Source organism: Neovison vison, chromosome 6, assembly GCF_020171115.1.
Source record: "Neovison vison isolate M4711 chromosome 6, ASM_NN_V1, whole genome shotgun sequence".
NCBI classification, from domain to species: Eukaryota; Metazoa; Chordata; class Mammalia; order Carnivora; family Mustelidae; genus Neogale; species Neogale vison.
In genome coordinates this window covers 160,964,061-160,990,177 of record NC_058096.1, presented here as the reverse complement: position 1 = coordinate 160,990,177, position 26,117 = coordinate 160,964,061, and the positions used below count along the sequence as shown (strand labels likewise).

General features: G+C 42.2%; 1 pseudogene; it reads right to left on the bottom strand.

The window, feature by feature from the left end:
* Positions 1–2,913: 2,913 nt before the first annotated feature.
* Positions 2,914–4,097, bottom strand: LOC122910587 (annotated as a pseudogene).
* Between the last annotated feature and the right edge of the window lie 22,020 nt (positions 4,098–26,117).

Sequence of the window (26,117 nt, the reverse complement as noted above, 5' to 3'; positions counted from 1 at the left end):
GTTGAAATTAACTCTGTAAGGCCAAGACCCAGATTTATAATAGACATTTGGTTAAGTCCTCATTGAGCCACGTGTATCTTATGGTTCGGGTCTTGGACTGGGAAGGTGCTATGGGGAATAAGAGTATGAAGTCAAACACTGCAGCCTGGTACCAAAGGGGACCAACTCCTTTCCTTCCTCCCTGATTCTGGGGAAAATTTGAGGCATGGCCTAGTGGTGCCCATGTGATGTGGAAATTATCAGTGTCTTGGGTAGAGGTTCTGGGAAAGGAATAGCCTAAGTTCCCTGGGACAAGGTGGGTAGAAGAGCAATGTCTACACTGCCTCCTTGACTTCACACAGCCTGTGGAACCCAGATGATTGTCTTCTTCCTTTTTCTAGAAGACATGGCTTGCCACTTTCCCGGGCAACTGCAGTACCTCAGCTTTTGGTAGTTAATCTCCGTGTGTCCCAGCATTTCAGTTTCATTGCCGCACCTCATTTACAGCATTGTGTAAGTGTTCCCAAGGACCCTTGCCTACGCATCAAGAGAGTCTATCCACAATGAGGAAGCTATTCTAGCCTCTGCCTCCCAGTGTGTTATTGCATTCTGTGGGCCTATCAGTAAGAAATTTGGGACAGTTCTACCTTACACTTTGGTGGGAAAGGGAATGGAAAGTTACCAGGGGGACCGGCTTGAGTCAGGATGACCAGGGGACCCATGAAGGCAGCTTGAGCCGACTTGGCTTCTTTCATAATCTCTTGTCCTCATCAGAAGATTGAGATGGGACCTACTGCTAAGGAAATAAGCAAGTCAAATCTTTCTAAAGAGATTCTTAAAAATAGCTCTGTACAGACTATACTATAGAAAAACATCCAGAGAGAAATGACTTATTATTTCTTATTATATTTAAAGGACTCTTTCTGGGGTTATAAATAAATTCTTCATCACTCACTTGAAGGTAGTAAAGCTTGTAAATTTTTTTTACTCTCAAGTTTTATGTCCCTGATTGCCTTTTTCTTCCATCTAGCTTGTGTCTTTCTTTACCTTACCTACACCAGTTGGTGTGTGTTTAAGGAATGAGAAATAATTTTAATATTTGCCAAGGTAAAATATAATTAGGTTGGTAAATCTGCTATTTAAAAGGGCATGAATAAAATCCCCAGACTAAATAGAAATTATTTCTGGATTGACTTCTGTTTTCAATTATTTCTGTTATCTATCTCTTCTATTACCATGGGTAATCAGAAGTTGATCATATTTTCCAAAAAACCCAAGCCAAAACAGAGCAGAATAAACAATAAAACACAACCAGGGGACAAGGTGGGAAGAAAAAAAAAACTCTGGATGGGCCATATAGGTGTACTCTGTTCATCATCACTCTCTTTATCTGTCTGTCCATCCACCCATCCATCCATCCATCCATCCAGTGTTTAGTGTCTATATACGCAAGGTGTGATTCTGGGAACTGTACACAGGGTAGAAATCCCACATGCTTTAATGCCACACTGCCCTGAGTTACAATCTTAGCTACAAATTTATCCTGGTTGTATGATCTACAAAGCTCATAATCTCTGCAGCCTCATGTTGCTTATCTCTGTAACAGATTTCCAAATCCCTTTCTCATATGGTTGCTAAATACCTGGAACAATACCTTGTACCTAAAGTTTCCATAAATACTAGTTGTTCCTCTTGTTTTGCTCTTCCTTATCTAGTTCCTGGTTAACTGACAGGCACTTTCAAGAAAAGTTCCTTTAAAATGTAACTCACCATGGCCTTCCCATCATGCCACTTTAAGAGAAGTAATTGAAGAAAAAAGTACAGTGAACAATATGGCAAATAAGAGGGCTCAGTGTATCTTGAATGTTAATGTTTTCCAAGGATTCCTCAGATCTTCAGAAGATGACACTTAGAACTGGAGAATCCTGGGTGCTTGGTCAAGCCAAACATTGATGAGATATCACCTGTGTATTCCATTACACTGGGCTGGCCTCTGGAAGCTGCCGCCTAGGATCTCCATTATGCTAGATGGAGCCGTCTTGGGTAGCACCATCCCATTAGATATGTGGACTTGAACTTTAGCAACAGGTATGGTTTCCCATTGCCATCTCAGACTCTGTCAGGATTAAACTCATCATGCTACCCCATCTAGATTGCTTCAGTGACTGCTAAATGCATTCTATCCTTAACTGGACTTTCATCTGGTTCTTTTCTTTTTAATTTTATTTATTTATTTTTGTCAGAGAGGGGGAGAGAGAGAGAGAGAGAGAGAGAGAGAACAAGCAGGGGGAGAGGCAGGCAAGGGGGCAAGCAGGGGGAAGCAGTCTCCAGGCTGAGCAAGGAGCCTGATGCTGGACTTGATCCCAGGACTCTGGGATTATGACCATGAAGACAGACAGTTAACTGACAGAGCCACCCAGGTGCCCCCATCTGGCTCTTTTCATACTGCATTCCAATGTTTCTTAACCCAGGGTTTCTTGCACCACTGATATTTGGCGTGGACAACTCTTTGTTTGGGATGCTGTTCAGTGCATGTTTAGCAGTGCTTCTGGTTTCTGCTCATGGGATACCACTTAATACCTCCTTAATTATGACAACCAAAAGTGTCTCTAGATATTTACAACTATTTCTGGGGAGGGGGGTAAGAATTGACCCTGGTTGAGAACAACTCTTGTAAATAACCTATGCTTTCCATTGTGCCCTCTGGAAATGTCATTAGGAAACTCATCTCTACATTCTCTGAATATTCCTGTCTCCTTTCTGCAATTGAAATTTGTCTATTCCTTGGCTGTCTCAAATGCAGACTCTTTCTTCTCCCACATCTTAGCTACCTAAAGGCTAGGAGGTGAATAGGGGTCTTCTTGCTCTCCAGTGCTGCACTGAAACAGGCATTTCCATCCTGCCAACAAAAATCTGCTCTTTTTTTTTTCTAATAAAAAAATTGTATTTACTTAGAAGCATTCAGAATGTCAACAAAACAGCTGCAACTTTTTTTTTTTTGCAATTACAGAGTGGTATTCAGTTAACAGAACAACAATTATTTCATAGAAGCTGCATCAGAGACAACTGAAGATGAAAAACTACCATCCCCATATATAACTAATTTGTGCTGTGCACCAACAAGAACCTGCTTTAAGTTTCCATGCCAATTTACAACCCCCATACTGTACCAGGCAAGGTTAGTGGCTATTGAAAATACCACCAGGACAGGGCTATCTAAAGACACATTCGGTAGTGTGTTAACTATACAAAAAAAGACACTGTACAGTTTAAAAACAAATCTTACACAGCCTTACATTTCAATTTTTTTCTTTAAAAGGAGTGAGTTGTGTACAGGGGGGTTAAATGCTTTATAGACAAGAAAAAAAAACTGCGCTAGAACCAACTTATTCATCATCATCATCTTCTTCTTCATCTTCCTCCTCCTCCTCATCCTCTTCATCTTCCTCATCCTCCTCCTCTTCCTTCTTTTTCTTGCTCTTTTCAGCCTTGACGACTCCCTTTTTTGCCACATCAGGCTTTCCTTTAGCTCGGTATGCAGCAATATCCTTTTCATATTTTTCCTTCAGCTTAGCAGCCTTCTTTTCATAAGGCTGCTTGTCATCTGCAGCAGTGTTATTCCACATTTCTCCCAGTTTCTTTGCAACATCACCAATGGATAGGCCTGGATGTTCTCCTTTGATTTTTGGGCGATACTCAAAACAAAACAAGAAAAAGGCCGAAGGAGGCCTCTTGGGTGCATTGGGATCCTTGAACTTCTTTTTTGTTTCCCCTTTAGGGGGAATATAAGTTTTCATTTCTCTTTCATAACGGGCCTTGTCAAGCCTTTGCCATGTCTTCAAATTTTCCTTTCTCTTTAGCAGACATGGTCTTCCACCTTTCTGAGCACTTCTTAGAAAACTCTGAGAAGTTGACTGAAGCATCTGGGTGCTTCTTCTTGTGCTCCTCCCGGCAAGTTTGCACAAAGAATGCATATGATGACATTTTGCCTCTCGGCTTCTTAGGATCTCCTTTGCCCATGGTTAATTATTTTCCTCAGCGAGACACAGAGTCGCCCAGTGCCCGTCTGGCTCTCACTTGCCCCGGCGCTGTCTCTATGGAGCTCAATGTACTGCAATGGCTGTCAAAATCTGCTCTTTTTGAAGCTTATGCCATCTGGTAAAGTTATGCTTTTCTACTCCTTGATGTATCATCATTGAATGTCCCATCTCTGCCTTCTGGGAGCAGTCAGGACCTTACTTCTTACTGGCTTATTCTCTTATTCTTTTAAATTCTCTCTTCATTCTACTTACTTTAGCATCCATATTGATGACTCATCCAACACCATGACCTCTCCGTTCCTGATCTCATCTTCACTGACCTTTTAATTTTCCAAATAAATGATGAAACACATTATTTACCAGGCACTATTCTTGATCCAAGTGCTACGGGAGGAGTAATGGGATAGACATGGTCTCTGCCCTCATGGAACTTACATTATAAAAGTGGAGAGGTGCAAACAATAAGCAAGCAAGCAACATTTAATTTTGGTAGCTGCTATTAAAGGAAGAAGTAGGCTGTTGCAGAGAGGGAATGATAGGGTGGAGTGATGAATTTGCACAGGAGGATGAAGGAAGTTCTCTCTGAGATGGTGAGTGTTGAGTTGAGACCTGAAAGATGAAAAGAGGTTGACCACACAAAAAGCCAGGGGAGGAGCAATTCCAGAAGAGACCATAAGTCCAAAAAGGCTTTGGGATGGTAATGAGCATAGGGTGTCCAAGGAATGGAAAGTTGGAGGGTGGTTAGAGCTGTGAATGGAGATGGAGTACTGAATCTCATAGATTTGTGAGGTGTATGTGCATGCCTCCTTTGATTTGGTTGTTTCTTATGCACACAAAATGGAGCTGATCATTCTTCTCAGTTTATTATACCCTATCATTGCTGGTCTTTGTTACTCTTTAAAAAATTTTAAAAATATAGTATTTTCCCCTTTTATTTCCAATTTCTAATTCAACCCCCATCTACTATATATTTCAAATTGTATATGCAGCTTCTAGTGTTCTTGTTGAAAAGTTCAACAAGATTTGTTTATTTGGATGCTTTGCGTATAATTTTTTCCTGCTCAGGAACTAGCATCTTGTCTTTGTCTTCTGTATTCTGAGATTTTAAAGTGATGGGTCTTGGTGGGGTTCTATTTTTATCTCCTGTGCTGAGTACTCTGTGAGCCGTTCAATTTGGAAATGTAAATCTTTCAGTGCTGATACATTTTCTTGATGATTTCTTCCCATCTATGTTCTCTTTAAAGAATGCCTGCTGTTTGGAGTTGGACCTCTTAGATTATCAATCTCTTTGCCTTTTTGCCTCACTTCCTGGGAAGTTTTCTCAACTTTATCTGCCAACATTTCCATTGGGTTTCTCATTTTTGTTGTCGTATTTTTAATTTCCAAAAGGCTTTTATTTTTGGTTCTCTGAATATTTTATAAGCATTCTGCTGTTGTTTTATAGATAGTATTTTCTCTTAAGATATTAACAAAAAAAAAGATATTAACAATAATTTTTGAAAGTTTAATTCTTCCTACATATTTTGTTTTCTCTCTAATTTTCCCTCTGTGTTTTTATTTTGTTTTTTAGTATTCCTTTTACAAGATTTCCTCAGTTATCTTATCAACTTTGGTTGTCTCTTGGTACTTAAGAGCAACATTAAAAAGCTCATTTGAAGTTTTATGCTGTCATTCACAGCTTTCAGCATGGGTGAAGATTGTACTGTTCACTGAAACTCCTGATATCAGTATCTTTAGATATTTTCTAGTAGACTAGCTAGATTCCTTAAAGAAGGAGTTTAAGCATCCTGACTGGAGGATTTATCCTAACCGACAGTATCCTGGGAATTGAGGCAGATTGAGAAGTATGGGGAAGGAGGGTAGAGTTTCAATAGCTAGTGTGGATCTTTTAGTTAATGCCATATTTTGTGTACAGTAAGTTTGTCTCTTAATTGTTCTTGGTGGCTTCAATCCAGAGATCCTTGCTTCCACTCTCAGTAGAGCACACTGGTTTTCAAAGTATGATCTGTGGACACTTAGGAGTCACTGAGATCTTTTCAGAGGGTCAGAAAGATCAAAACTATTTTCTTAACAATACCAACACTTCATTTACCTTCTTTAATCTCATTTTCCCTTTAATGTAGAGTGAAATTTTCCAGTGGCTACCTGATGTGTGGTATTTCAAGGGGCCAAATGTGGAAGTGTATAGAAGACTATTTTATATTAAGCTAGATTTGTAAAAAAGATTTTATTTATTTATTTGAGAGATAAATAGAGAGCACCAGCATTGGGAGCGAGGCAGAAGGAGAGGGAGAGAGAGAAGCAGACACCACTGCTGAGCAGGGAGCCCAATGTGGGGTTCCATCCCAGGACCCTGGGATCATGACCTAAGCTGAAGGCTTAGACAATGACTGAGTCAACCAGGTACCCCTGTACTAAGCTAGATTTTAAAGAGATTAAAAAAAAATGTAAAACAGTGCCACCCTTTTCACGGACTTTTTAAAATTTAGAATATATTTATTTTTCTTAATAAAATATTTTTAAATGACTCACTTTTAAAAAATATTTTACTGATTTATTTGAGGGAGAGAGAGTACAGAACAAGAAGGAGAGAGAGAGTGTGTGTGCAGGACCTGGGGAAAGAGGTAAAGGGAGAGGGAGAGCTGGGTTCCTTACTGAGCAGGAGCTGTGATGTGGGGCTTGATCGCAGAACTCTGGGATCATGAACTGAGCCAAAGCAGACACTTAACTGACTGAGCCACCCAGGTGCCCCTAAATGACTCAGTTTTAATTTCTCACATGATAAATATCAATATATGTAATTCTCATATGATCTCTTTGGAGCCCTCAATAATTTTGAAGATTGTGAGGTAGTTCTGAGATTAAATATTTGAGAACCATTGCTCTAAAGAATGGTCAGTTGAAACTGGGGGAAATATCTAATGATTCCAACTTTTTTTGTGACTATGAGATGCATTTTCTTTTCTTCTCGCTTTCATTACTTCCTTTTAGAGGTTTCTATGCCATACACAGCAAAGTGGAGAAACAGACAGAGCCTGTGTCCCTGAAGATATTGCTAAACTGATGAATCAACCAGCCCTGAAGGCTGGTTTACCTTTGAAGATGCTTCCTGTTACATGAGATAATTTTCTTTTTTTGGTAGGAGGTGGTTGTTAATTATGGCTGAAAATCCAATGGAAGCCAAGAGAGAAGAGTCTTTCAAGGCCAGGAGTAATTGACTCTGTAGAAGATGAGCATTGAACGTCATCCCAGGATTTGGCTGCACAGAGGCCATAGGTGATCTTGACAAATCATTTCCGGTAGAGTGGTGGTGCATACTGGACCAGTGTGGCTTCTGGTGTACCTCTTCTCCTACTGTTGTTCCTTTGACTTTTTTCCATTTCCTTATCTTCCTTCTCTATCATACCACAAATGTTGGGGTTCTTGTCAGCGCATCTCAGACTTTCTTTTCTTTAATGCCATTCTTCCCAAAGGGTTATGTGTGATTTTATTTTGGTGTTGTTCCAGATTTATATTTCCAGCTCAGATCTCTCTACATTCTAGATTCATGTATCCAACTAATGACCTGACATCTGCAGCTGAATATTTCCTAGACATGTCAGATTTAACCTGTCCAAATCAGATGTCTTGATCTGCTCCCCAGGTGCCTTGCTGCCTTGCTGGCTGTCTCCTTCCCAGTTCACAAAGCCACCATTCACCCAGCTGCTTGGGCCAGAAACCAAGTCTCAGTCTGGTTTTCCCTTTCCCTCATTCCCTGTTTTTAATCCATTAGGAAGTTTTATTTGTTTCAATCTGCAAAATATAAGTGGAGTCCAGTTTTTTCTCCTTGTCCAACACGATTTTCTTGGCCCACAACATTAACATCTCATGCCTGCATTATTGTGAAAGCCTCTTAGTTGACCCTGTTCCATTCTTGCTCTATGTCCACTCTTGCTGTCCTGGGGTGAAAGATAGCAGTCAGACTGCTCTTCTAATTAAATGCATTGTAGATTATGTAGCTCTTCCTGCTTTAAATCCTTCAACTCCTTTCATTTTTGTAATAAAATCTAGACCCCCTTCCAATGACCATAAGCCCTACATGCTCTGGCTCCTGTCATTGGCTCCAGACTTATTGTATATGATCTTCATCCTTACTGATCTCAGCCTAACTCTACTGGTCTTCCTTTTGTTTCTTTTTTTAATTGATTATTTTTATTAACATATAATGTATTATTTGCCCCGGAGGTATAGGTCTGTGAATCATCCGGCTTACACACTTCACAGCACTCACCATATCAGATATCTTCTCCAATGTCCATAACCCAACTACCCTCTCCACATCCCCGCTCTCCCCAGCAACCCTGTTTGTTTTGTGAGATTAAGAGTCTCTTACGGTTTTTTCCCCCCTGATCCCATCTTGTTTAATTTTTTCCTTCCCTACCCACCAAGTCCCCGACTCTGCCTCTCAAATTTCTCATATCAGGGAGATCATATGATAATTGTCTTTCTCTGTTTAACTTATTTTGCTTAGCATAATACCCTCTAGTTCCATCCACATTGTTGCAAATGGCAAGATTACATTTCTTTTGATGGCCGCATAGTATTCATATATATATATATATATATATATATATGATATATATATATATGGTATATATATATTATAACTTCTTTATCCATTCATCTGTTGATGGACATCTAGGTTCTTTCCATAGTTTGGCTGCTGTGGACATTGCTGCTATAAACATTCAGGTGCACATGCCCCTCAGATCACTACATTTGTATGTTTAGGGTAAATACCCAGTAGTGCAATTGCTGGGTTGTAAGATAGCTCTATTTTCAACTTTTTGAGGACCCTCCATGCTGTTTTCCAGAGCAGCTGCACCAGCTTGCATTCCCACCAACAGTGTAGGAGGGTTCCCCTTTCTCCACATCCTCTCCAACACCTGTCGTTTCCTGACTTGTTAATTTTAGCCGTTCTGACAGGTGTGAGGTGGTATTTCATTGTGGTTTTGATTTGTATTTCCCTGATGATGAGTGATGTTGAGCACTTTTTCATGTGTCTGTTTGCCATCTGGATGTTTTCTTTGCAGAAGTGTCTCTTCATGTCTTCTGTCCATTTCTTGATTGGATTATTTGTTCTTTGAGTGTTGAGTTTGATCATTTTTTTATAGATTTTGGACACTAGTCCTTTATCTGATATGTCGTTTGCAAATATCTTCTCTCATTCTGTCAGTTATCTTTTGGTTTTGTTGACTGTTTCCTTTGCTGTGCAGAAGCTTTTGATCTTGATGAAGTCCCAATAGTTCATTTTTGCCCTTGCTTCTCTTGCCTTTGGTGATGTTTCTAGGAAGAAGTTACTGTGGGTGAGGTCAAAGAAGTTATTGTTTGTGTTCTCCTCAAGGATTTTGATGGATTCCTGTCTCACATTGAGGTCTTTCATCCATTTTGAGTCTATTTTTGTGTGTGGTGTAAGGAAATGGCCCATTTTCATTTTCTGCATGTGGCTGTCCAATTTTCCCAACACCATTTGTTGAAGAGACTGTCTTTTTTTCACTGGACATTCTTTCCTGCTTTGTCAAAGATCAGTTGACCATAGAGTTGAGGATCTATTTCTGGGCTCTCTATTCTGTTCCATTGATATATGTGTCTGTTTTTGAGCCAGTACCATACTGTCTTGATGATGACAGCTTTGTAATAGAGCTTGAAGTCTGGAATTGTGATGCTACCAACTTTGGCTTTCTTTTTCAACATTCCTTTGGCTATTTGAAGTCTTTTCTGGTTCTACATAAATTTTAGGATTATTAGTTCCATTTCTTTGAAAAAAAATGGATGGTATTTTGATAGGGATTGCGTTAAATGTGTAGATTGTTTTAGGTAGCATAGACATTTTCACAATATTTGTTCCTTCAATCCATGAACATGGAGCACATTTCATCTCTTTGCACCTTCCTTCATTTTTTTTCATGAGTACTTTAAGGTTTTCTGAGTCCAAATTCTTTCCCTCTTTAGTTAGGTTTATTCCTAGGTAGCTTATGGTTTTGGGTGTAATTGTAAATGGGATCGATTCCTTAATTTCTCTTTCTTCTGTCTTGTTGTTGGTGTATAGAAATGCAACTGATTTCTGTGCATTGATTTTTTAAAAAAGATTTTACTTATTTATTTGACAGACAGAGATCACAAGTAGGCAGAGAGGCAGGCAGAGAGAGATGGGGAGGCAGGCTCCCTGCTGAGCAGAGAGTCTGATGCGGGGCTTGATCCCAGGAGCCTGGGATCATGACCTGAGCTGAAGGCAGAGGCTTAACCCACTGAGCCACCCAGGCACCCCTGTGCATTGATTTTATATCCTGACACTTTACTGAATTCCTATACAAGTTCTAGCAGTTTTGGAGTGGAGTCTTTTGGGTTTTCCACATAAAGTATCATATCATCTGCAAAGAGTGATAGTTAGACTTCTTCTTTGCTGATTTGGATGCCTTTAATTTCTTTTTATTGTCTGATTGTTGAAGTTTGGACCTCTAGTACTTTGTTGAATAGCAGTGGTGATAGTGGATATCCCTGCCCTGTTCCTAATCTTAGCGGAAAATCTCTCAGTTTTTCCCCACGGAGAATGATATTTGCTGTAGGTTTTTCATAGATGGCTTTGATGATATGTAGGAATGTACCCTCTAACCCTACACTTTGAAGAGTTTTGATCAAGAAAGGATGCTGTACTTTGTCAAATGCTTTTCCACCATCTATTGAGAGTATCATATGGTTCTTGTTCTTTCTTTTATTAATGTACTGTATCACATTGATTGATTTGCAGATGTTGAACCAACTTTGCTGCCCAGGAATAAATCCAGCTTGGCCATGGTGAATAATCCTTAAATGTACTGTTGGATCCTATTGGTTAGTATTTTGGTGAGCATTTTCGCATCTGTGTTCATCAAGGATATTCATCTGTAATTCTCTTTTTTGTTGGGGTCTTTGTCTGGTTTTGGGATCAAGGTAATGCTGGCCTCATAAAAGGAATTTGGACATTTTCCTTCCATTTCTATTTTCTGGAACAGTTTCAGGAGAATAGGTGTTAATTCTTCTTTAAATGTTTGGTAGAATTCCCCTGCGAAGTCGTCTGGCCCTGGGCTCTTTTTTGTTTGGAGATTTTTGATGACTGCTTCAATCTCCTTATTGGTTATGGGTCTGTTCAGGTTTTCTATTTCTTTCTGGTTCAGATTTGGTAGTTTCTATGTCTCTAGGAATGCATCCATTTCTTCCAGGTTGTCAAATTTACTGGCGTATAGTTGCTTATAATATGTCCTTATAATTGTTTGTATTTCTTTGGTGTTGGTTGTGTTCTCTCCTCTTTCATTCATGATTTTATTTATTTGGTTCCTTTCTCTTTTATTTTTAATAAGTCTGGCCAGGAGTTTATCAATCTTATTAATTTTTTTTCAATGAACAAGCTCCTACTTTCATTGATTTGTTCTACCATTCTTTTGGTTTCTATTTCATTGATTTCTGCTCTGATCTTTATGATTTCTCTTCTTCCGCTGGGTTTAGTCCTTCTTTGCTGTTCTTTCTCCAGCTCTGTTAGGTTGTGTACTTGAGACTTTTCTTGTTTCTTGAGAAAGGCTTGTATGGCTATATACTTTCCTATTAGGACTGTTTTTGCTGTATCCCAAGGATTTTGAAAAGTTGTGTTTCCATTTTTATTTGTTTCCATGAAGTTTTTAAAAATTCCTCTTTAATTTCCTGGTTGACCCATTCATTCTTTAGTACGATGCTCTTTAGCGTCCATGCATTTGAGTTCTTTCCAACTTTCCTCTTGTGACTGAGTTCTAATTTCAGAGCACTGTGGTCTGAAAATATGCAGGGAATGATATCAGTCTTTTGGTACTGGTTGAGACCTGATTTGTGGCCCATGATGTGATCTTTTCTGGAGAATGTTTCATGTGCACCAGAGAAGAATGTGTATTCTGTTGCTTTGGGATGGAATGTTTTGAATATATCTGTGAAGTCCATCTTGTCCAGTGTGTCATTTAAGGCCTTTATTTCCTTGTTGATCTTTTGCTTCAATGATCTATCCATTTCAGTGAGGGGGGGTGTTAAAGTCCCCTACTATTTTTGTATTATTGTCAATGTGTTTCTTCGATTTTGTTATTAATTGGTTTATATAGTTGGCTTCCCATGTTGGGCATAGATATTTAAATTTTTAGATCTTCTTGTTGGACAGACCCTTTGAGTATGATATAGTGTCCTTCCTCATCTCTTATTATAGTCTTTGGCTTAAAATCTAATTTTTTAAAAAATATAATTGATCTGATATAAGAATTGCCACCCCAGCTTTCCTTTGATATCCATTAATATGATAAATAGTTTTTCACCTCCTCATTTTAAATCTGGCGGTGTCTTTGGGTCTAAAATAAGTTTCTTGTAGACAGCATATTGATGTGTTTTGTTTTTTTAATCCATTCTGATACTGTGTGTCTTTTGATTGGGGCATTTAGCCCATTTACATTCAGGGTAACTATTGAAAGATATGAATTTAGGGTCATTGTATTGCCTGTAAGGTGACTGTTACTGTATATTGTCTCTGTTCCTTTCTGGTCTATTACTTTTAGGATCTCTCTTTGCTTAGAGTAGCCCTTTCAATATTTCCTTTAGAGCTGGCTTGGTGTTTGCAAATTCATTTAGTTTTTATTTGTCCTGGAATCTTTCTACCTCTCCTTCTATTTTCAATGATAGCCTAGCTGGATATAGTATTCTTGGCTGCATATTTTTCTCATTTAGTGCTCTGAATGTATCATGGCAGTTCTTTCTGGCCTGCCAGGTCTCTGTGGATAAGTCTGCAGCCAATATAATATTTCTGCCATTGTATGTTACAGACTTCTTGTCCTGAGCTGCTTTCAGGATTTTCTCTTTGTCACTAACACTTGGAAATTTTACTATTAGATGACAGGGTGTGGACCTATTTTTATTGATTTTCAGGTGGGTTCTCTGTGCCTCCTGGATTTTGATGCTTATTCTCTTTACAATATTAGGAAAATTTTCTATTATAATTTGCTCTAATATACCTTCTGCCCCCCTATCTCTCTCTTCTTCTTCTGGAATCCCAATTATTCTAATATTGTCTCATCTTATAGTATCACTTATGTCTTGAATTCTCCCCTCATGGTCCAGTAGTTGTTTGTCTCTCTTTTGCTCAGCTTCTTTATTCTTCATCATTTAGTCTTCTATATCACTAATTCTTTCTTCTGCCTCATTTATCCTAGCAGTGAGAGCCTCTATTCTTGATTGCACCCCATTAATACATTTTTTGATTTCAGCTTGGTTAGATTTTAGTTATTTATTTCTCCAGAGAAGGCTTTTATTTCTCCAGACAGGGTTTCTCTAATATTCTCCATGCCTTTTTTGAGCCCAGCTATCACCTTGAGAATTGTCATTCTGAACTCTAGACCTGACATATTACAATGTCTGTATTGATTAGGTCCCCAGCTGTTGGTACTGCCTCTTGTTCTTTTTTGTGTGGTGAGTTTTTCTGTCTTGTCATTTTTTCCAGATAAGACTATATAAATGAGGGCTTGTATATGTATGCTAACCAAATCAGAAGAGACCTCAAACTGGGGGGAGAAGAAAGGGGATAAAAAGAAAAAAAAATATATATATATATTAGACTGGTGAATAGAATAGAGCCACCCACTTGATTTTGGGTGTATATTTGTCTCAGAGAAACTACCTCCAAAAATTTAAAGAAAGAAAACATATATGTATAAAAATAAGGGTAAACATGATGAAGGGGTGAAATATGACTATAAAGACAAAAATTAAAAAAAAAATTCCAGGGCGCCTGGGTGGCTCAGTGGGTTAAGCCGCTGCCTTCGGCTCAGGTTATGATCTCGGGGTCCCGGGATCGAGTCCCGCATCTGGCTCTCTGCTCAGCGGGGAGCCTGCTTCCTCCCCTCTCTCTGCCTGCCTCTCTGCCTACTTGTGATCTCTCTCTGTCAAATAAATAAATAAAATCTTAAAAAAAAATTCCAAAAAAGGAATTGATAAGATAAGTTGGTTGTAAAAAGAAAGAAGAATAAAAAAAGGAGAAGAGGGGCGCCTGGGTGGCTCAGTGGGTTAAGCCGCTGCCTTCGGCTCAGGTCATGATCTCAGGGTCCTGGGATCGAGTTCCACATGGGGCTCTCTGCTCAGCAGGGAGCCTGCTTCCTCCTCTCTCTCTCTCTCTGCCTCTTTGCCTACTTGTGATCTCTGTCTGTCAAATAAATAAATAAAATCTTTAAAAAAAAAAAAAAGGAGAAGAGAATGTGCTCAGTCTGGAGACTAGAACAAAGCCCTGTGCTAGATTTAGGGTGTGTTTTGATCTATTAGAAGAAATTGTATCCCAAAATTTTTTAGAACCCCCCCATATTTTTACAAAAAATAAGGTTAAATATAATGAAGGATAAAATATGACTATAATGATGAAGATTAAAAAGGATTTTTTAAGAAAGTTATTGTTAAGATAAACTAGTTAAAAAACGTTAAAAGAGGAAAAGGGAAAAGTTTAAAAAATTAGAATAAGAAAAATAAATTTAAAAAATTTAATTTAATATTGTAAGACTGAAGTATCATGGGGAGAAAGCTGTGAATTCCAGGCATTGCTTTCCCCTAGCTCTGGAGTTCCACTGTTCTCCTTGATCTGTGAGCTTGATCTTGGCTGGTTGTTCTTGTTGACTTCTGGGGGAGAGGCCTGTTGTAGTGATTTTCAAATGTCTTTGCCCAAGGTGGAATTGCACCGCCATTGCCAGGGGCCGGGTAAGAAATCTGCTCAAGTTTGCTCTCAGGAGCTTTTGTTCCCTGAATGCTTTCTGTAGAGCTGTGGAGAACGGGAATGAAAATGGTGGCCTCCCAATCTCCAGCCCAAAGGAGCCAAGAACTCAGGTCCCCAATCCTCAGTACGCCCTCAGAGAAAAAAGGTCAATCACTCCCATCTCCCTGGTCTCTGGCTGCACTCTGGGCTTGCCTGGCCTGTGACCGAGCATTTCTGTTTCTGGTGCACAGCCCCATTTTGAGTCTCCAAACTCAGCAGATTCCTGCCTCCAGACAAGGAAGGTGAGTCTCCCTGGATCTGCCACTTTTGGGGTTCCAGCTCAAAGAGCAGTGGCCAGACTGTGCTGTGGATCATGGTTTAAGGTAACCCTGAGCTGAGAGCTCACTCCTCAGCTTTGTCTTTGTAGTTGGCTTCCCTGCTCTGATACCTGAGAACTTGGCCACACTAAGACACCCCCAATCTTTCAGTGACCCCATGGGTCCTGAGACCACACTGTCCCTGGAGGGCTCCACCCCCGTTTAGCCTCTGGAGTGATATCCCTCAATGGAGCAGACCTCCACTCCTCCACCACTTGCCAGGAGCTGGCCCCTCCCCCCATGGTCCATCTTCCCATTGCTTCAGATTCACTTCTCCACACGTCCTACCTTTCAGAAAATGGTTGATTCTCTGTTCCTAGAATTGCTGCTCTTCTTCTCTTCAATCTCCTGTTGATTTTGTATGTGTTCGGAATGGTTTGGTAACTATCTAGCTGAACTCCTGTGACCTGATGTTATTTCAGTCCACTACTCCTCTGCCATCTTGCCTCTCCTCCTTCCTTTTGTTTCTTAAACAGACTGCCTTATCTCCTCTGGATGCTTTTCTCATATCTCATGGCTTGGCTAACTACTTCTATTCCTTTAATTATACTTCTATTCCTTTAATTCAGCTTAAATGTCATTTCTTTAACAAAGCATTTCCATCTCTTTTTTTTCTTTTTATTTCTTTTCAGCGTAACAGTATTCATTGTTTTTGCACCACAACCAGTGCTCCATGCAATCCGTGCCCTCTCTAATACCCACCACCTGGTTCCCCTAACCTCCCAACCCCTGCCCCTTCAAAACCCTCAGATTGTTTTTCAGAGTCCATAGTCTCTCATGGTTCACCTCCCCTTCCAATCTCGTTTTCTAAAGTCAGCTTCTTATGTGATGTTCTCTTACTCAGCTCTTTGTTTTGATTTTTAAAATACATTTTCTTGTTTGTTTCATAGTGTATGTAATAATCCAGTCACTATATTAAGCTGTTTCTAAATATTCTGTGTTTAGTTGCACAGTAACAGGGCTCCTATTTGCTAAATGCAGGTAAAAGGTGATTCTCATCATGGTGTTGGCTCCCTTTATAAAGGGCCAGGAATTTGTTCCTTTGAAGAGTTTAGTAACTCTTAGTAACTCAGGGGAAAAATAACAGGAGAAACACTAGAGGCCATACTGACTCTTGGAGCTCTGAAATAATTATCTTTGAACTTTTCCAACTGAACCCATTAGAGATTGATTTAATAATGTTGTATCCCTTCAAAGATTCAGTCTTTTGTTTTAGATTTATGGGGTATGTTACTGAACTAAGTGTCTTGTGACTTCACTTCTGATTTTTAATAAAAGTGAATCAATAACCTGTTCCCATTCTTTGAAATCTGCAGCTGAATTTATCTGAATTTATCTGAAAGGGTCTCCAGAGGGCAGGGAGAGAAGCAAGGACCCAATCCTGGGATTTCTGGCATAAACAGCAGTTTTTGCTGGAAAATGGCAGTTGTTGGAAGGCCAAGTTGATCTTTGAACAGTCACATGATGACTGTGATACCTCAAAGTATATTCAAACCCTGGTGGACACCACCTCTTCTGGCCTCTCAACAGAACAGTGTGCTTTGTTTCTAACAGGATTTTGGAGGATGTGGCTCTAGGGACATCTCTTTGTTGGGATGTCACAGAAAGCAAACCCAAAAAACAAGCAGATGGGATATTCCTACGTTTTCTTCCTTTCTTTCTGAGGCAAAATTTTGATATTCATAGGGAAGAAAAAGATAATGTCCTTGGAGATGTCAAGCCAGGAATGGGTGACAGGAAGCAAGTGTGGCATAAAGTTCTATAAAGATTTTAAGGTAGTAATTTATACCCTCAGTTAGCTGTTGGTTGTAGTTTGTTCTTGGGAGAGCTCTAAGGAGTAATTATTCATGGATAATGCAAGGTCTTTGGCCCAGAGTGGTTTTTTGGAGGAAGGACAGCTGTGAACAGTTAACAGCCAATATTCACAGTAGCAGAGGCATGAGTGCACCTGTGCTGAAAAAAAAAAGATTTGGATGGACATTGACACAACTATGATAGCTCCTGTCCCTGGTGAGGATATCCCTCAAGGCCAATGTTTTTGTTCCTTTGTGCGTGAAGGCCTTTCTGGGCCATCTGGCTTGAGCGGGCCACTCCCTTCCCCTTAGGTTCTTAGCCATCCCATTGGTGTCCCATTGCCATGGACTCTTTGTTCGTCTCTCTCATAAGAGAGAGCTCCTTGAGGCAGGAACCTGCCCTTGTCCACCTTTGTCCCTTGCAGCCTCAGAGGCTAATATTGTCCTCAGCACAGAAAAGGCCTGGGTCCCCTGCCTCAGTGATCTTTGTTGTCTATGCCCTCACTACTGCCCTCTGCTCACTCCACAGGCTCAAATAAAGGTTATTGACTAAATCATGACCTTGTGAGACTTCAATGAACCACATGTGAAAACCAGGCAAAACCCAGCAAAATTAAGAGTCTTCAGTCTTATTTTTTGGTTATACATGCCTTTAAAAGTTTCATACAAACTCGTCTCCCTACCCTCCCAAATGGCTCAATGGCAGACAATTTTGCTGTGCTGCTCTTGGAGGAGAAGCAAACTTAAGAGAACTTAAAGCTGAATAATTATTTCCATCAGCAGGAGATCAGTACTCTGTATCTGAACTCGACAGGTACTGGGAGAGCCTGACTGTTTAATTTCCTTTAAATGCCATTTGTATGTGTTCAGTGCTGACAGGATCACTTTGGGAGTTAAGGAATGAAAGACCAGTCAGTGGAGAGAAAGAAAAGAAGCAACAGAGACTCAGAAGACTGGGGAACAAGTGATATTTAAGAGAGATTTCAGTGTTTATTGGTAACTGTTGGGAGCCCAGGGACACACACAGCCTGCCACCGTTGCCCTCCCAACTAGGCTTCTGAGCCATCAGAAAAGCTGTTGAGACCCAGAATATGTTAACCTTTGGGGACATGCTGTGATCATCTCCTGGAGTGAGAGATGGCTGAGTCACAGCTCCCCAGGTGAACATCTCTCCTTGTTTGCAAGAAAAGCAATTTGGGGAGTGCACAAACTTTTCCTGGCCACCTCTGAGGGCTCTGCAGCTGCAAGGTGGCAAATGAGAGTGTATATGGCCCTCTGTGAGGGTCTAGGGAGGCTGAGAGGCCATGTCAGTCATAGTCTATAAGCCAGTTAATGAGGAGGTATATTGAGTCATCTAGGAGCTTCTAGACTCTCCTTCAATGCCCTTAGGTGTCTTATGTCTACACTCAATCCCTTCCTCTTGAAGATTATTTTAACAATAGGATTTCTTTTTAAAATAAAATTCAAATGTGTTAAGCACCTTCATGTGTGAAACCCTTGGCTAATTGCTGGGGAGTCAGAGATCACAGTTTTATAGGGGAGACAGGTGTGTTAATAGTAGATGTGGGCATGGAACACACAATATCAAGGAAGACGGTGCTCTTTGCTGAGTGGGGCTAGGGGTCCAGACAGGAGACTCTGGTGAGTTTGACAAGCAAACAGGTAGGGTAAAGGCTTTCTGGGCAGGGACTTTGGAAGTCTAAGCTACATCAGGGTTCAGGGCTGTCCAAGCAGTTTGATATGCTGGAGACTGAAGACAGGGTATACGGACTTGGCTTGAGGTGAGGGATGTGGCTAAAGAGCTTAGTAGAGACTCTGTCATAAAGAGCCTTAAAAGATCATCCATATGTAGGGACAAAGATGCAATGAGGCTTCAGGTTGAGGTTTCTACATTATCATTGCAATGAATTAGAACTCCCAATGTGGGATTCTAGTAGACACTGCACTGGTGGGTATTTTCCTAGCTTGGCGAGGAAGCTTTCCTAGCTTCCATTTAGTCTGATTCTGAACTAGCTCCGGTCCATACCAACTTTGACTAGTCACTGTGTACTTACTGAACACCTGTTATATGTTGAGATCTCAATCTACCAGCTGAGAAATACCAAAGTATTTCAGGTGATAGAGTCCCGTGGTTCCACTGAGACAGAGCTTCTCTGTGCTCTGCTCATTGTCAGGAATATATCTGGACACAGTCCTAAATCACTCCTAAATGCATTCGTCTTCAATCCCTGAAGCTCCAGGAATCCCATGCCACATGCTCAGTGAAGGTTTGATGACTGACTGACCAATACATGCAAAATCATTTGTGAACACAGGTTGGGTGGAAGACGTTTGTGTGTCTCCCATTAATAACAGTGTCCTCTGAAATTTGGGGGTGGGATGGTTGACCTGGACTGAGCGAAGTAGATCTGATCTTGCTTTTTCCCTGAATTTTTCTGTGACCTCAGACAGTCCTTGGCTGAAATAAGCCTCTTTTCAGCATCTGTAAGATAAGATCATCCAATGATCAGCATTGGATCAGTGCTTCCCAATGTCCCTTCCAGTTCAAATACACTAATATTTTAAGTCTATAAATAGGAATCTCTGGAACTCTGGATTCAAAGCCATTAAAAAAAGTGTGAGCCCTGAGGGTTGTGGCAAAAGACCCAGAAAGAGGATCTGGAGCTTAGAATCAACCTGCACCTTGCTTAGGCTGTGCTTGTTTTTATTCCTTTGTACATATAGGCAGGAAAACCCACTCGAGGGTGTTACGGCAATTAATTAGTTAATGTTTGTGAGGTACAAAGGAACAAAAAGTGCTGCATATAAAAAGTCATATAAATGCTAAGTGTTATTGTTTTGTATCTGATTCTCCCCTGTTCGATTTCAGTTTCATATCAGAGTAGTCATAAAGGCATCAGCTGGGGCTCCTCTGGCTAATTATGCTGCCAATAAGAGGGGAAAATTTTCCCTTTTAAATTTCCGTTTTAATTTCTCTCTGCCTCTGACCCCCTCCTCCCTTTTCTCCAGTGCGTTGTTCAGAGTTGCTAACTACTCAGGTGTCAGCAAAAGTCAGCGCCTTTCGTTTTCTCTCCTTTCTCATTGCGGTCTGTGGGAGACTGACGCTTGCCCCAGAAACTAGCAAATGGTGCTTCGGGGCTTCCAGAGCCAAAGCTCTGGAAGGTATACAAATACGTTCCCCGTGGGGATCTCTCGACTCCCCAAGGGCTGTTATATGTGTGGGAAGGGTAGAGGCTGGCCCCTCTCCTACCACAGGAAACCACTGTTTAAATGGGATGAGAGGGTAAGACTGTGGTGGTGTTGTAAATTGTGGGACAGTTGCTACAAGACACATTCCTCTGTGTATCAGTTATCTCTTGCCGTGATAATGCCATGTAAGGAGCCAACCTAAAATTCAGCAGCTTCAAATAATTAGCATTTGCTTAATTTAAGAGGCTGTAGGTTGGTGCTTCAGACCTGGCTCAGTTGGGCGGTTTCTCTGGCCTTTCAGAGTTCTGCTATCCTGTCTGGGGGTCAGCTGGCTATTGGCCAACAGACACTATCCTTGGAAAGGATGGCTGGAGGGACTCATTGCTCATCCTCCAGTTGGCTAGTGTGGATGTGCCATTCCTAGGGCATAGCAGAAGTGCAAAAAGGAGAGGGCAAACTTCAAGGCCTCTCAAAGAAGGTGGCAGGATACAGACTCTCTTTCTTTAGTGGGAGGGGCTGCAGAATCACACAGCCAAGGGCAGGACACAAGAAGTTGTGAGGATTTGGGGCTGCTAATGCACTCCATCCATTGCAACATACTTCAGTCCTGGACTTTTCAGATCTCTGAGGAGCAGGACATTTGCATATTTTCATTTTTAATCAGATCCCCAGGATATTAGGAAAACGACTGGACATAGGCTGACAGTGCCTCCTACGCCCTGCTCTCTTCCCTGAGGACCTCCCACTTATGGTTCCCTGGAGGCAGGTGATAGACACTTGCTCAGTTCTCAGTGAGAGAGCTTCCTTTGCTTCCTCTCCTTCCTCTGCTTCCAGGCATCTGACTAAACCTCTAGTGTCTCTGCAGAGTTATCTATCTGCTCCCTTCAGGGGTTTCTCTTGGACAGTATCAGATGGCCCGTGTCTGCTCTCTTACTTGTAATGCTCCCTCTGGTCCCCAGGGAAACATTGACTGGTGGCCTTCTGTCCGGCATCTCTGGCAGCACAGGCCACCCTGGCCAGCTTCCTCTCCTTCAGCTTGGCTGTCAGCGGCAAGCCAGCCTCGTCCTTCGTCTTATTCACGGAGGTGCCAGACAGCAGTCCAGGGTGACCCCACACTATAGGGGGCACTCCTCAGGGAATCACACTGCGGCTTTCTCTGAAGGAATCCACAAAAACCCTCTTCCCCTAGCCAACTCCTGGCTCTTTTATATGAGAGTCCTAGTACGTTGATTTTTGCTCATCTCCTTTATAAATTCCGCAGATGCTTTACCACCTCTTTTGCCTGAGGGTAAACCTCCATTTCCTATAGCCTGTTACACTCCTTGGCGTGACCTGCTGTAGGAAGAATGTTTGGATGAGTCCACAAATGTGTATGGTGCACCGGCTGTATGCTGGGCCTTGGGGAAGCCAGAAGAATCAGAGCGGGTGCCTACTGTCTTTTTTTTTTTTTTTTTAAAGATTTTATTTATTTATTTGACAGAGAGAAATCACAAGTAGACTGAGAGGCAGGCAGAGAGAGAGAGAAGGAAGCAGGCTCCCTGCTGAGCAGAGAGCCCGATGCGGGGCTCGATCCCAGAACCCTGAGATCATGACCTGAGCCGAAGGCAGCGGCTTAACCCACTGAGCCACCCAGGATGCCTACTGTCTTGAGGGGCTCGCAGTCGGCCCAGGAAATGTCACCTTCCTCTCCGTTAACCAGCTTTGACAAGCCAGTCTGGCAGGAAGCTCTTTGAACACATAACAGAGTGCCAGACTTTCACAGTTCTCCCTTTGAAGGGAGGGGAGTGGGCACCCCACACAAATCTTCAACTCTCCCAAATGAGTGCATGAGAGAAGCTGGGTCTTTTGGTTTTGAGATGAATATTATTTTTTGTTCCTGAAGTAAAGATATTAATAGAAGAGAGTCTCAGTGTCCTTACAGACTAACCCATGAGGAGTCCCAGAGATGTTCCTGTATCTTGTTTCTGGTGGATTTTTAATGTTCCTATTTCCTCAGAAAGTATATTTGGAGCAGCCCTCAGCCCCTACCAGGCTCATCCAAGCTGAGGAATGTTGGGGAGGACAGCCAGACGCCAAAGTGATGTTTTAAGAGTGAAGTGGGGGAGGCGTGTGGGGGCTTGGACCACACGAGATCCATTCTCTAAGGGATCCTGGGGGGTCTGTGTTCCCTGTTACTGGACAACCCTTGGCCAACAGCACTAGGCAGCCACTGGTTCTCTCTGTTCATCCGGAGCCAACACCAGGCCCCAGATTTGGGGCTTTGTGCTGTGCCTCATAACTTGCAAAGGGCGGGTGGTGGAGATCACTTTGGAGTCAGACTGAGCCAGCTTCAACTAAGGCTCTGCTCCTCTCAAGCTCTGTACTTCTGGACATGTCCATTAGCCTCTCTGAATTTCAGTTCCCTTATCTATTAAAGGGGGGCAGCCCTGTCTACCTTATTGGATTTTGGTGGAGATTAAACGAGACATCTCATGGGTAAAGTCACCAGACATGGTAGAGGCGCCATAAATGTCCATTCTGTCCTTGTCATGCTGGTGGAGTGCTCTGGGTTTTGGAGAGAAAGGTGAGGACCACCCACTTCCTGTCTGGAGCGGCCAGAACCTGCAGTCTGGGTCAGGGGGGCCAGGCTGTGAACAAGCCAGTCTCTTTCCACAGCTTGAGTTAGTGTTAGATGCCTAAATTTTGCAGGCCTAAGCTGTGCAACACCTGGGTTGAGAAGATGCGGTAAAGGAGACCTAGAGAGCTGAAGACATTTGCCCAGGACCTCACAGCTGATGGGTGGCCCAGCTGCCACTTGTTTGGAGAATAGGGCACGTGACTGTGAAATAGCTTCTGGCTCCCAGGACATGGTTCAGACCTCACTCCTTATCCCAAAAAGTCTGTTACATAGGGGGCAGTAGTCAGTTTCCAAGCCATGAAGCTCTTCTGCCCTCCCTCAACTTAGGTGGCCCTGCTGGGCACTAGTGGGACACCTGTTCCAGACCATAAAGACTGGGAAGGAATGGTCTGGCCTAGGTTTATGGTGCCTCATATCTCCTTTCATCTGGCCTCCCTTTTCCCTCTGAAAATGGGGAATGATCTGAGTTGATGTAAAATGTACTTACTCACCGAGACAGAGAGATCAGTACTAAGAATTGCAAACCTACTTGAATTCCTCCAAGTTTTGGGTAGTGGCCCCCATTGGGCTGTGTCATATGGGCCTGTCCACCCTGATCTCCACTCAGTGCCTGGGCTGTGGACACCTAGCCTGTGCTGGGCCCTGTGGCTGCATCTCTGTGCAGGCAAGGAGGCCAATTAGCTGCTGAGCACTGGGTCAGCATCAGCTTTCTCAGTTTGTGGGAAGATCTCAAGGGAACCATGACTAACCTAGAGCCAGCTCCATTGCACAGGAAGCCCTTTCCTTGAGCTAAGCAGAGCAGGAAGCTTTAGCTGGATCTTTGCATCTTCCCCTGGTAGGCAGCTAATAAAGGTGGGAGGTGACTGCAGTAATCCTATAGAAGTGGCAAGGAGAAACAGCTCCAAGATAAACTGTGAGAGGGAGAAAACAGATTTCACTATAGCTTTCAAGGTGAGGTTGTAGGGGTCAGAGGAGAGTGAGCAGAAAGACAGAACCCTGAGGGACAGAGAGGCAGAGATGTTGTTACTGAAGTCTAAATAACATGCAAATAGCTTCATGGCTTTTTCTTAAAGCCACATTTTATTTGAAACTCACAAACCTCGGTTCTAATGGTTTCACTGGAGATAATTTGCAAAGGAGACTAAATTCTCCAGTGATGGTATTTCTCAGTGGCTGTGATCATATTTTCATTCAGGGTAACAAAAAGTCAGATTCCTCACAGTGGTGGTGGCCAGTGGGCTTCTCGAAACCTAGGAAATTCAAAAGCATTAGTGAATGACTTCCGGAAAACATTATTGCTGCAAGTGTAAGGGCAATACTTCCCTCTCAGTCCAAGTTTCTTTGTTCCTCCCTCCCTGCCCCTCCTCATTCATTCATTGAACATTTATTGAGCATCTACTATCCACCACTTGGGACACACAGATAAACAAGACAGAAGGGGTCCACATATATCTGGTACAGGAGCGGAAAAGTTGCATTCTGTCATTTGTCTGTTCAATAAGCATTCATGTGGTACCTGATGTTTGAGTCTCTGCTCTAGGCATTGGGAATACAGAGGTGAACAAGAGGTGAACATTCATTCTCAAGAGGGGGCAGTTTCCTATGGGAAGCACAAACCTCAGGTTAATGTCTTATACTGTCATTGGCCACTCTTCCTTATCACCAAAAAGGCCCAAAGGGTACTTGGGGGTGGCGGGCAGCATATGTAATGTGCTGTTTAACTGGGGCTCTTCAAGGCTGCATTGTTGGAAATCCAAAGACCAGCTGGGGGGCAGTGGATTGCAGCCACAGCTGGGACATTTGGATTTCAGTGGTTTTCGTTATAGTCCCAGTGACTGCAGTCCTAGCTTTGAAACCTGAGTCCTACACCTTCTGGGATAAGGTTCTGACATTTTATGTTAGAAGTAAGATAGGAAGAGCCCCTGCATTCTTTGTTCTTAATGTGCATGGCACAGTGAGTTGTCCTAAATGTGCAGGAGGCTGCCACCCCCAGCTCTTTGCAAGCACCCTATAGTAACAAACAGAGGTCTCTAAGACCCTATGCTTATGTTCATCTCCCACAATCCTGGTATTACAGACAGAGCAGGCTTGGAGCCCCAAAGCCCCCTTCATGACTGTAGCTATTTAGACAAGTTTCTTCCGTCTTCCTCTGTAAACAATGCTGATCTTTCAGAGTTTTATAAGCACTTAATGATAGATGCCTCATAAAAGTATTTTATTGTCAGTAAGCCACTGAACTTATTGCTGTGCTTAGTTATAGTAGTAATGAGGTCCTGGGTTCTCAGGCCTGCAAATAGAGAATGGTTGGGAAATTTGGGGCAGAATATGTCTTCCAGAGTGGTATAATGGAACTCTCATCCCACGTGTGCTTTCTCAATGGGAGCTTACCACGCCCCGCTCAAGAAGGGTGGCCTCTTTCTTCATCCCCTTCACTGGGTTGACCCCATGACTTCTTGGACCAACGGGATGGTAGAGACAGTGTCAGCGCTGCATGTGGCCCTTAGCCAGCCTGGCAATATCTCTTTTCCACCTCTCAGAACCAGCTGCCATGTAAGAAGAGTGGCTCTCCTGAGACCACCAGATAATGTGCCCCATGGAGAGAGAGAAAGCCAAGGAACAGAAAAGGGTATCAGGCAAGATATGAAGAGGTCATCCTGGAAGTGAACTTCCTAGCCCCGGCTTCTAAATTCCCAACTGAATTCCTGAATTCCCAACCTAGTGAAGTGTGAAAGAAAATAATGGCAGTATTAAGATCCTCACGTTTGGAAGTAGTTGGTGACCCAGCTATAGAAAACCATAATAGTCCTTTGTTCCTATTCCAGGTAGTATATCTTTTCTCCAGGGCCTCGTTAGTTGTATTGAATGGAAAAAAGCACAGGCTTTTCCAGCCCAGGTGGTCTGGTGTGTGAGTCTTGACTCAGCCACTTCTTAGCTCTGTGTTCACATCACACTTCAAGCTCCAGCTTTCTTACCTGTTATAGGGCCTTGTAGAGACCTCCCAGAGGTGTGCTGAGGCGTCAGTGAGCCGATCCAATGGGAAGTAGCTTGCAGCTTTCCTGGCCCTTAGCACACTGTTGGGCGTATGCTGGGAATCAAGGACCCCTCGCAAGTTTTGTGGCTCACCTGCCAGCAGGGCTGCAGCCCTGGTGCGGCTGGTTCCCAGCGGTCCTTGAGGCTGATCTATTTCGAGGCTGACTTACAGGATGGGCAGGGAAAGGCTCCATAGAGTGGAAGCTTTGCAAATAGCTCATGACCACTCCGTACCTACTACCGTGTGCCAGACCCTTCTGTAATCTCTGTTATGTCTTTTAATACTACGCCCTTCATCCCTCTTTCCTTTTTTACAGACGGGGAAACTGAGGCTCA